Source organism: Hydra viridissima, unplaced genomic scaffold (genome assembly GCF_058129835.1).
Source record: "Hydra viridissima isolate aposymbiotic clone 2 unplaced genomic scaffold, HvirCarnegie_v1 scaffold_8, whole genome shotgun sequence".
Taxonomy (NCBI): domain Eukaryota; kingdom Metazoa; phylum Cnidaria; class Hydrozoa; order Anthoathecata; family Hydridae; genus Hydra; species Hydra viridissima.
In genome coordinates, this window is record NW_028324307.1 from 6,189,680 (window position 1) to 6,202,447 (window position 12,768).

The 12,768-nt window shown below is 31.0% G+C and overlaps 1 long non-coding RNA gene across 1 annotated transcript; it reads right to left on the minus strand.

Moving 5' to 3' along the window:
- Positions 1–8,441: 8,441 nt before the first annotated feature.
- Positions 8,442–8,918, minus strand: LOC149884740 (uncharacterized). Its single transcript, XR_016454685.1, has 2 exons — positions 8,784–8,918; positions 8,442–8,696 (listed from the first exon to the last, which is right to left on the minus strand). It is a non-coding gene; the product is annotated as an uncharacterized LOC149884740 (long non-coding RNA).
- Between the last annotated feature and the right edge of the window lie 3,850 nt (positions 8,919–12,768).

Consider the following 12,768-nt stretch of genomic DNA (forward strand, 5'->3'; position numbering starts at 1 on the left):
ATAGAAAAATAAGCAATAAGTGGACCAGAGAAATAAACAATAAGAGAACCAAAAATATGCATGACTGTCTGTAAGTAGAATCTGTGACATCTATTTTTACCGACAAAGTTTCATTCGCCAGTCGAACGTCAACCGCAAACGCCTTAGTTAATAAATGTCAGAAATTTTCTCACCTTCACTTTTCTTCCCAGCCATCTCCCAAAAAATTCGAAGCGGCATAATGTTCTTGGTTTCAATTCTAGTGGCTTCCATCAATTGGCGGCCGCTGCCAGAATTTTGTTTTGAAAGTACAATGCTTTGGAGGCCGTCGCCAATCGAGAGGAGGAAGTCACTGGTGACCACGGCTAAAAGTTTTTGAGGCAAAAAGATTTGGAGGCCACCTCCAATGGCTTCAGTCACCCGATTTGCGGCGGTTGCCAAACTGGAGGTGGAATTTTCGTTACCTGCCGGCAGAGGAAATGAAGATAAAGAGCGGAATTTTTATTTTAAAAGAATATATTCTAAGCTCATCTTTATTATAGGGGAAGGGGGGGGGGGGGGAATAATATGCATCAATAACTGAAAGATGTTAAACTTTTTAAAGAATAGTTTGTGAATAATGATTTTAATAATCTTAGTTCATGTTAAATTCAAGTAAAAATAAAAAAAAGTGACATTGACAAAATCATGATTTTTTTAAAAAATCAAAATTCGGCAATTAATCATATGAAACGCAAATTTGATGTCAAATTTTTCAATATTTGCTCCTTACTTATTATTTTAATTGCTTGTTAATTTAAAAACAAAAGTTAAAATATTACTATTTCAAAATAAATTTCACCCTTTGTTTTTATTTCCTCTGGCGGCAGGAGGCAAAAATTCCACCTACAGTTTCAAGGCTCCAACCATTTGGAAGGTAAAAGCTACTGGAAAAGGTTTTCAAATTTTTTTACCAAAAAATGTTTTTCTGACAGTGGTCACTATTGGCTCCGCTGTCCCCTTTGCGGGCGGCCTCTGAAACAATCTTCCTTTAAAAAAAGATTCTGGCGGCGGACACAATTCGGGAGACAAAAGCTACTGGAAGCCAAAACATTCTGCCACCAAAAAATTTTTACAGCCAGCCGCCAATGGCTACCACCTCTTAAAAAAGCAAGCCTTTTGGCAGAATATTACATTGCTGTCGGGAGGCATTATCAACTCTGGCACAGGATACATAAGTAGCTTGCGAAACAGAACTTGTTACGTTATCAAATGGAAATTCGTAGATCAACTAATTCTTATAAATATAAATGCAAGCGTGGTGCTTTCTGTGTTTGATTTGAACTTAAAACATTCGATACTAGCACTAATAGCACTTGAAGACCAAAGGTGGAAAAACGGCTGCAAAAAGTCACTTTTATATTTTCGAGATTAAAGCTGAACTACGACTATTTCTCCTTTGTTTATGGCTCTTTCAAAATTTTCTTTTGAACTCGTTTTTCGTTTTAAACTTGATTTTAAACAAACTTTATTTAACTATCTATTCGAGGGACCGGAGCGATAACAAAGTTTTTGAATGTGACAGGCATTTTCCTCCTGCGATCTTCACTTGACTTAAGCATAGATTGAAAAATGTTTTTACTGAGCGGAGATATCATAATTGGCAATGAAAAAGAAAAGTTTACATCATTGAAAACAAGAGTTTCTCTCAAGTTAAACAATAATCTAATATCTTTATCTAAGCAATAAAAATCCATTTTTAAATTATTTATGTTCCTTCGATAGCTCATGAATGATTCACAAGGAGAAATAAAAACAATGTCGAATTCTGCTGGTTTTCATAGAAGTTAACTAAAAGATTTTGCTGTAAGCGGCTTTGCCTCTTATAATACCCGTTATAATAACCGTTCAACAGTATAATTTAATTAGCGTGATTTTGTGTCGAAGTTTATGATACTAATAAAAAAGAACAATTAACATCTCTGGCATCAAATGTGTGAAATATTTAATAACAAAATGTGTAAAATATTTAACTACAAAATGTGTGAAATGTTTTATTACAAAATGTTAATGTTAATTGCACTTATATCTGAGCCTTACAGTTTTTTACATTCTAATCACAGAAATGATCATCAATGCTATTAAGCCATTAACGATTCCACACAATTATAAAATATAGATTAGTTTACATTACATAAAAAAACAGATTAAGAAAATTACAATGTTTAAAAAAAAAACACCACTGAAAGGAATGTATAACTTACTATGATTAATTTTCTTTTTATTCGTATTTTTTTAAAAGTAAAACAAATTAAATCAAAAAACAAACCGAAGCAAACCAAAAAATGAATAAAATTAGAATAACATTGAATTTGTATTGTCTAAGAAGACGGAAGGTTGTTAATAACATTTGCAGTTTTTTTTCAATCAAAATGTTATTTGAAGTTATTTCTGACTTGGAACTGAGTATTTACATAAAAGGTTGTGGTGACACGGCATTGCACTGAGTAAAGATTGTGGTGACACTGTATTGTACTGAGTCGGATAGAATTATGGAGGGTTGTAGCTCCGTTTATGATCTGTTTCTTGAAAGATGCCTTTCATTTGTTTACTGTATCGAAAATGTTTCCTACAATATGCTATAGATTTTAGGAAAGACATTTGTTTCGTACCACGCTAGGGAACAAAATCTTTCTCAAAATCTATACCACACAGTAGTACAAATTCCTGGAAAGTTTGCCATTTTAAGTAAAAAAACGTTTCAAAGTTTCTATTCGCATAGTAAATGTTGTTGATTGGTCAATTTGCTTAAGTGAACGAGTAAGTAGTATTGTCAAGAAGTTCTCGTTATTCAGGCTAATTATTTAGGCCGGGCCGGGCTCATCATTTAAACTACGATGTAAAAGAGTTTTTTTTACCTAAAAGTTAAGGAGTAGAAAGTATTCACATTAATAAATGCTTCGCAACGTTGTATCATATTACCAAAACAACATATCCATTTTTCGACTGGGTTGAGCATTGTAAATGCATCGATTTTATCCAAGGATTCAGTAAACATGACGTTGAGGGGTTACAACGGTTATAAAACCGAAAGGAGGAAAACAAAGCAATCTTCTTATAGTAACTTAAGGTTTCTCAGTATCGCAGAGCACGCGAGCATGGAGCATGGAACCATAATGGTATCACAGATTTTAACAACTTTACGTAACAATAAATGAAAGAAAGAAATTTAAAAGTATCCGCGGAACCTGGAAAGGCGAGTACATAAAGACTTTTTTGAAGATTAGGATTTAAAAAACGATTAGACATGTTAGACGAGGATTAGTCTAGAGAGTGCAACAAGAGATTAGACCAGGATTAGTCTAGAGAGTGCAAAAAGCAGAGAAAACTACTATTCTATAGTCCAAGAGAAAAAACTACATGGTAGATACAGCTCATTGAATATGAATTTGGATCCAAACCTCTTCTAAATCGATTCAGAGTTTTGGACATACAAAGCGAAAACGTATTAGAGGCTAAAACAACATAGAAGAAAATATTATTTACACTTAACTAGATTAACTAATACGTTGACCAAAACGTAATCTTAAGCAAAATTATTATCATGGGAGTGAGAAGAAAAACAGGTGAAAATAACGCCGTCCAAGTTTTGTAATTCAAATTTTTCGGACACCTAAGTGTATAACTTGAATTTTGACATTTTACACAAAACAAACTTTTAAAAAATATTTTTTGAAAAAACATTTACATAAAAAAACGTGGCTAATCATAGCAACAACTGTAATTTTCTAAGTTTTCGATTGGTTGTTATGTGATTGTAGTAATGACAATTTTTTGATTGTTTTATTTTTACTGATAAAAATCATTCTGTTTTAGGACTCACATGTCTACACTGAAAGACTTATAAACTCTCTCAACAACCACTTTATAGTAAAATCGTCATTTTCTACTCAAGTATTTAAAACTTCCATTCAATTTTTTTTTTTTTTTTATCTTCTATTTTTTTTCATACACCACTTAAATGATTTAGTTTTAACGTCAATGATAGGATAGCTAGCAATCTTGGAGTATGCGCTTTGTTATATGTGACGTCACATATTTCAATTTCTTGACGCACTTTTAAAGTCAACTTTTGAGATTCATGTTTTTTTATTGTGTTAAACGTGTTGTGATGATAATTACTATCAGATCAAAACGAAGATCATTGTGGTTGCTGTAACTTACTTCTCTCTCCCTCATGATGCTAAATAATCATCAATTCCAATTGTAATCTTAAACCTTATTACAATCATAGCAATAATTTCAAAATCTTCATCATGATCACTGCAATGCAAAATTACTTTAATCAAGTTTAGTCACCGCATCAGCAAGACTGATCATCGTGATCACGTCATTTTAATCTGTTGATGCGTTTAGCAATATAATAATATTTAAGATACTCATAGTTAATTTATTATATATTTTAGATATTTATAAGCATATTGTTTTTACGATTTCAGATGTCTGTGTAAACAAGTTGAGAGTAAAAACCTTTATGTTTATCTTTATCTCATCGACGTCATCATTGATTGATACAAGATCAAAAAAATCGATGCAGGTAAAAAAGTTCACACTGATGTGTTATCACAACTTTGTTAACAAAGCTATAGAAATCATAGAATACTAAAAAACGTTTGTTGGTGGTTGACCTTCGAAAGTTTCATATAAAGGATTTATTTTTCTGGAGTTTTTTGCTTTCATTATATGTCTTACTCCTATGACAAATACCACTGTGAATCCACTCCGATATTGGCTTTATGTTTATTCTCTACGACAATTATCATCTATTTGTCGAAGAGAAACTTTTTACGTAAATTGTACGCAAAAAATCACGTACACATTTACACGATTCGCAATTAAATCGTTTATATTTATTATAATTGTAATGATAAAAATACTTCGCTTTTATTCGGGGGATATTTATTTTAATTTATATTATAATTGGACAATACTGTGTAGCATCCAATTATTTTAAACATGGGAAGGAACATCGCGAATTGAAAAGTTCTGACTGATTAATCTAAAGTTCTTACTTGTCTTATATTTTTTCAAAAGAGAATATGTCATTTTTTTTTTTTCACAAAAATATATATTATAAAATATCAGTATTTGTAAATATATCTAGTAACGTTGATAAACAGTTGAAAAAGTGCCAATAAGTCTTTAATTGTAACGCTTTTCCTGGCATTTTCAATCGAACAAAAAAAAGGTTTATGAAACTAAACTATTCCCAGCTCTTTTAACATTTTGTTTTGCACGTGTCTTCGAAGAACAGATATCAAACCAGACCTTTCTTCTATCTCTAATTCGTAGACTGCATTTCGCCGCTTTAACTCGTAACTCTGTGCAATTTCGTCCTGGGTGGCGTAAATACTTTGAACTCGGAAAAGCACATTTGACCTTTTGTGGATTTTCTCACAACGTTCAATAAATAGCAAACCATATTCAAAATGTGAAGCATCTTCAAGAACTCGATGCTCTACTATTCCACATGATTTCTTTCTCTTTCGAAATACTCCAAAAACGCGATGCACGATTTTGACGCGCATTTTTCTTCAACCAAGATACCGCATTCTATAAAAAAATTAGTTATAAATAACGTAAGCAGATTTATTCAAATAACATGTTCTCTTAGTCTTTGTTGTAGTTAAACCAATGAACCACCCAGAAATTTGATACCTTTTAATTATCATTGGATGCCTTCTTAAAAAGTCCAGAGATGATAAACTTCATTATAAAACTTACCTTCTTATAATTGTTTCTTCAGTTAACCTCCAGCTATTTATAACTATTTTTTCTTGTCGCTTACAATATTGAGTATAATATGTCGAAACGCCTCACAAGGCTTTTACGTAAATACGATAAGTTATTTTACTCCTCGATTTTCAAAGTCTCAATATTCTTTTAGCGGAAAATTATGTTTATCACGTGAGAATCCTATTTTACCAATTAATTAATAAGTGCCTACATAAAAACTGAGTCATTTTCTGAATATCTTTTACATAATTTATTAACTGAATCATTTTCTCCGTTAAGATTTTATAAATTCTACAAGAGCTCCTCAGCCTTCTTAAATGCCACTTATGCCATTGGAAATAATTAAACAAAATTTCTGCCTCTCAAATGACGTCTCGAATGCCGTCCTATTTATTTATAATCAATCTACATAATAATTTAAAGGAGAAAAAGAAAAAAAACAATTTTACCCCGAACTTAGTGAAGAAGTATTCGTTTTAACATTTTCTCTTATATTCCAATTCTTGAGTTTAAATTATAAATGTTTGCGATATTTTATAATTAGTTTGGCCTACGTTTCTCATAAGTGATGAAAAATCTTCTTATTCACCAGCCTTCTAAAATTTTCTGTAAGATTCTCCTTCTAAAGCGAACTTCGCGGTGAAATGAAAAAAAACTACGGGTAAAACGGTTCCAACGTTTTTTTATATTGTTTACATTTAAGATAATTGGTCATTCAAAATTCATAAAAGTTTTTCATAAACAAAAATTTTTGGTTTGTTTGAAAACTGTTTCTCTTTTGTCTTCACTAAGAATAAACTTTTTAAAACCATTCAGAATTTGCAGTGTCCCCCTCGTCTTCCCTAAAATTTTTAGTTTTAAGAAGTTTGCGAGAGTTTTATTTTAGAAATCTCGAACTCATTTTTACTCTAAAGGTAGCGTTTAGTTTTCTAGATACTTGGCTTTCAAATCCTTTCCAGATGTTTTTTTTTTCAAACTTAAAGAGTAAAGAATTAATAATTAACGAGCCGTTATAAAGATAACTCTTCTTTGAAAGAAGCGAGCTAATTGGGAAAATGCACGCAACTTTGAAGTGCTTATGACGTTCAAGGTGATCTTTGGATGACCGGGCAGACAAGTTTTTTGACGCACGTAAAAATGTAATTAACAATCTTAATTTAAGATACTCGGATAGCTAGGTTACGTAAAACTATTCAACATGAAATCGAGGCTATTTAATTTTATGAAAAATTACATCTTTCCCTCTATTCCACAGCATTTTAAAAATATTTACAGAAAACTTAGTTTATCCAGCGAAAAGAGCATTAAGAATTTTGGGCGGGTCTGCCAAATCGCAGGTGTAAATTCTGCTTTTTTTTTTTTTTTTTTTATCTGCGGAAATATTTTGTTTCCTTTCTGTAACGCGTTAATGTGCCTTACATAAAAAAATCATGTGAAGTACGGAAATTTTCTGTCACAATGTCTGTAGAAAAGAGGAGATTTAAAGTCTATAGATCTTAAAGAATTTAAATTTGGATAAAATAGGAAACTGTTCGAAAGCGAAACGTTTTTCTGTAAGCATTTTTGATAATTACAAAACTATGTTCAAGGTGCTCCTAAAATCATAAATAGTGCGCAATTATTAAAAAAGCTTAAGTTGATCACCCGCCTAAACTTGATCACCCGGTTGTCGCCTAGCAAACTGGGTCTTCCCAACTGGACTGCAAAGTAAAACAAAAAAGAGAAAGAGAGAAAGGGTAATGTGTTTTTTGTAAAATATTAAAAGCATAAGAAAGAGAGAACCGAGATTATTATTTGGAACTGCCACTAACAGTAAAAGCCTTTAAATACTGCATTAAAATAAGACTTAACAAATAAAAGTTGATGAGTAGGTAAATGTAAGAAAGCAATTAAATTGATTTACTGAAATCCCGATGGTGAATTATTCGATGAAACTTTTAAGTGAAAAACGATTCGTAATGAAAGTAAGATCAATCTTCATCTACAAAAAATTTACGTTAAGAAAAATGTAGGTTGCTCCATATTTTTCACCTTTCAGAATTGTTTCTCTTCATTCGCACCTTTTCACCGATCATCTGACTTATTCATCTTTGTTTTATTTATATTTTCGCAGTTTATTGTAAAAAGAAATAAATTTGTTACGAAGGGAAGAGGGGGATGTTTTACTGCAATCAATTTCAAAATCCTTAATTTAATCATGATCTTAATCATTAACTCTACAAGCAGTTTAAGAAGCTTTTCGTTGTACATGTTATTCAAGATTAGCTTACAGCTTTTACAAAAACCAACTGCTGTTGCTCTATAGAAATCTTAACGCATTGCAAAAGCTCATACGCAAGAAAAATGGGAGAAAAAGTTTAACGGTAAAATTAAAATGTAAAGGAGAATCTTGAAGATGAAAGCTTGCATATAAAGTTTTTTCAATCAAACCAAATTTTTTTTTTACAAGCCCAATGTTGGCATTTGTTGATTAAGAATGGCTGGTTCTACGGAGATAAACGGAAGGACTTTTGCTATGTGAAAAGGGCTCAGGTTGTAAGGAAAAGCTAACTGCAGCAAGAGAAGTTATTTAACATTAAAGACCATTTCCAAAGCTTATCTCAATGACAATATATCGTAAGATTCTCACCGTATTTTGTTTGTTTGCCAGATCCGAGCACGCGTATAACTATAAAAAATTTTCGTGGTGTTGCGCGTTGTCACTGATAATTAATTTATGATACATTTGCATGTAAATTTTATAGCCTAAATAAATTGTCAATTGGAAAAACGTCATTTGGCTGCAAAATGTAAGCAAGCTTAATTACAACAACTGACAGTGGGCTTTCATTCAGATATTACTCAATTAACCGGATTATAACTCGCAGTTCGGAGAAAGAAGTGTCCAGAACAAAACAATCTCAGTTCATATTTCGTTAACTTATCTTTTCATGATGCGATTCCTAGAAAAGAAAACTAGAAAAAGTAAATAAAAATGTTTATTATTAATGCGATTACGAGTTAATAAAAACACGTGAATGAAATTTTACCGCAGCTTCGCTTTCATTTTACGTTTTATTCATTTCACTTATTACGTTGGCTATGCCAATAGAAGAATGATTTCGAAGCGTCTAATTCAAACTCTTCAGCGACGCTCTTTCTTTATAAATTTCTCAAAATATCTCAAATATTTATAGTGTCAGCAAATATTTGCATATTTTATCAAATAATGGAATCTTGAACAACGCGTATTCTGCAAATATACACTATGATTGTCGACAGCTGAGTTCTCATTACGTAACCCATCAATGGCCTATTTTAAGTATCCTAGAAGACCACGAGACATTTCAGCAGATGTCAGTCGGTTAAAAAATATATTTTTTTTTTTAAAAAAAAGAAAAAACCCTTTCTAAAAGTTTAGGTTTAACTTTTTATAGTGCTGAAATTTAAGAAAAAGGTTTTTTTTGCAAGTGAGCTAAATAACGTGTCAAACGTGCCTTGCGCGTCTACTTGTCTAGATAAGTCGTACATCTGCGTTACTTAGCATCGTTCGTACAAATTAGTGTTAAATATTAACCCCAATCGTTATAATCTGATTGCAATACCGATAATCCCGTAATTATAATTTGATTATTTGCAGTGATAGCAACTACTTATTGAGTGCTGTAATAAAATGGAAATTTTTTTTATAAACTATGCATAAAATATTTTAGTAAATATGCATTATTTTATATATAAAAAAAGTTTAGTGAAATGCCTTAACACGGATACTATTTGAAATTCAACAAGGAAACAAATTTTTTGGTCAATTTATTGTTGATTTAATACTCACGAGACGATAGTGATCTTAAAGGATCTAATGATTAAGATCAATGGAATCAGAGATCTAAAAAGAAAATTTAGAAGAATTATTTATTTTCAGACAACAGACTGAGCAGAACAGGCCTGTTTTCTTAAAAAGAAATTAAAAAAAAAAGAGACTTTCAAATAGAATTAAAATAACGACGCCACTTTTTACATGATTTGCTGATGAACCGGTTAATTTAAGATAAAAACCGGTTTATTTGAGATAAAAAAATGATTCTGGTGACGGCAAAGCTTCAATAACAATATCAGATTAAATTTGATCTTTAAAAAGTTAAGAACAAAAGTTCATCTGTTCATCTGACGAGAATAAAAACGTCCAAGTTTACATTTGAAATTTAATAGATTACATGTAATAGTTATATATAAAATTTTATAGATTATCCTTTAATATCACACTGTTTTCTTCATGTTCATTAATCGTAATCTCCCATAACTCGCTCTAAAGAAGTTAATTGATTTGTGCTTTCCTCATTGCCACCCCAAGCGCAGTGTTGAGCTGCGCTGATTTCGAGTTCTTGCTTTTCAGTTTTTGCTGCTGTGTTTGTAGTGTTGTTCTTATAAGTAATTTTTTTTTTCAACCATGTTAATAAGAGCAATCTCCAGTTAAGAGACTATATTTGAGGGAGGAATGTATTTTGTATTACAGAAAAAAAAAAACTTTCAGAATATTAAATATTGCTGGACTAAAAGTAGCTATTCGAAATTTCCTATTATTTAAGCAAGGATGTATCTGATTTCATTTTTTTCAGTTGAAATTATCGGGCGAGCTGAACAAATAAAATTTTAAAGTATTCCCTACTCTTCGCAACCTCTTACAATGTTCCAAATTGCATTTTTTTGAGTGCCTACAAGGCTGACCTCAGGGATCCGCCATTTCTTAGGGCCGTCACCTGGATTAAAAGATAAATTGGTTAATACGAAATTCAATTTCCCTGTGGCATTACGTTTTTTATTAATTTCTAACTTCATTGGCTGCTTACGACGATATCCAGGTCTGAAGAGTATAATCTTTTAAGATTGGTTCCATGAAAGTCTGAAAAAGCAATTTGTGTCTATTTGGTGAACGAAGTTTCTTACATTAAAATTGATAAAAAAGCATTTACATTCAACATTTGAGAACAGTTCACTTGTTCAGCCTTTATCTCTATTAAAAGAGATACACGTGCTTTACTAAATTTTTGATAGAAAAATTTTCTAAAAGTTTATTAAAACTCATAAAAGTTTTTTGTTTAATTTTTTGACTGAAGATCTGTAAATATAAATTTTCACTAAACATTAAAAGCTAAAAACTAAATCTTGTAATTTTGAAAAATTCTAACTGATAATGACTAAGACTTTTGGGAAGCTTCATTACTGATCTCGGTCCCTCCTAATCTAATGCCGAACCTGGTGCCCATGCTATTCTTCTGCGTGTTAGTACGAGTAGATTCGTTCGTGAAAATTAATCTCTGTGAATCTTAAACATTTGTTACAATCATCACAGATGACTTTTTACAACAAAGATAATCCATATATACTTTTTGTTTATAGGAGTTTAGCAAATCGTATTTGAAAAAATACTAAATTGATATCCATTTTTTACTTAAATGGGGGTTGGACAACAAAAATAAAGAATGTAATTTTTTTTTAACAACTGTTAATTAATGAAAATAATGATAGATATTTTACGAAAAAACAGGATATTTTTTATTTTTACTCTGTTTTCATTCGAACTTAAAGTTGGAAAAAATAAGATTGAAATTAAGAACTGGTCATTATCTAACATAATAATGTTGATCAAGCTTAACAACGTGGAAGGAAAATTTTCCAACGGAAAGTTTCCTATTTGATTTCAGTTTGACGAACATTATGTTTGATAAACGTTACTGAGCTTATATTTAAAAATCTTCAGCGTTATTCTTTTTTATTCCTTGCTTCCAATTACAATATTAAAAAGAGATGGCACGTGTGCAGCTTAACTGATCTATAAAACTGCTGAGACTCTTTGGTAAAGCTTCACTCCTTTATTTCTGTCATTAAAAGCGGATCAGTGTAAATCATCTGTGTTAATGCTCGGATTGTGCTTTGTTATTCTTGTTCTGTAAACAAGAAAAAATTTAATGTTCAATGAGACAATAAACCGTAAATTATAAACCGTATAACTTCCCTTGGCGTAATAATTTGTGAAAAACTGATTTTTTTTATTGGTAAAAAGTAGTGTGAAAAAGAATTTTGATTTTTCAAAAAAAAAAACACCAATAAAAATGTGTTTATTTGTTGTTTATTTTATCATAATCAAAAGTATTATCCTTAGCAACAGCCATAGTAACAACTTTGTTTTCTGTTTTTCTCATATAAAGAATGCTTTTTCTTAAAAATTATTTAACTTACGACGATATCCGGGTCTGAAGAGTATAATCAATAATATATATTAACTAGATATCTAACTCGCGCTTCCGCAATGAAGCAAATTTTTTGCCAGCCTGAAATTTTTGCCTGCCTGAAATGACGCGATTATAATTAAAAGCAAAGCAAAAATGAAGTATTATCAGTTTAAATAAAACGGCTACCGGCATTAAAAGCTCTAAGAACTTGCTTCACTTTTTCTTACGGAATTTTTGTGAAGTTAGACATCTAGTAAATATATATCATTGAGTATAATCTTTTAAGATTGGTTCCATATAGGTCTGAAAAATATAAACTTTGGAAAGTAAAAATAAAAAAAAAAATAAAAAGTCAACTAGACTGCGCCACATAACCACAGTAATCAATAGGAATAAGTATACAAACAAAAAGCAATTTGTGTCTATGCAACCTCAAATGTCTGATCTTATCCCAAATTCCTCATCACTATTACCAAAAACAAAAGATCTAATTCTAAGCTGGCAAACCATGCTTATATTTTGAGATCAGAGTTTTCCTCATGTTTCGAATTTTGGGATTTTGGTTACTGGAAATCGAGTTTTAGATATGGATAACTTTGCCAACTTAATTTCAATTCTAAGACGTCCTGAATGTAAACAAAGTTCATGCATGGAGTTAAATGAAAGTTAAAAATAGTGATGAGTAAATTGAAAGTCAATACTCTTGTTAATCGGAGCGTTTATTTTGGATATTAAAATAACTCCCTTTTATGTCACGAGGGTTTAATGTAAACTTTAAAGTGGTATGCTTAATGCATAGCTGAAG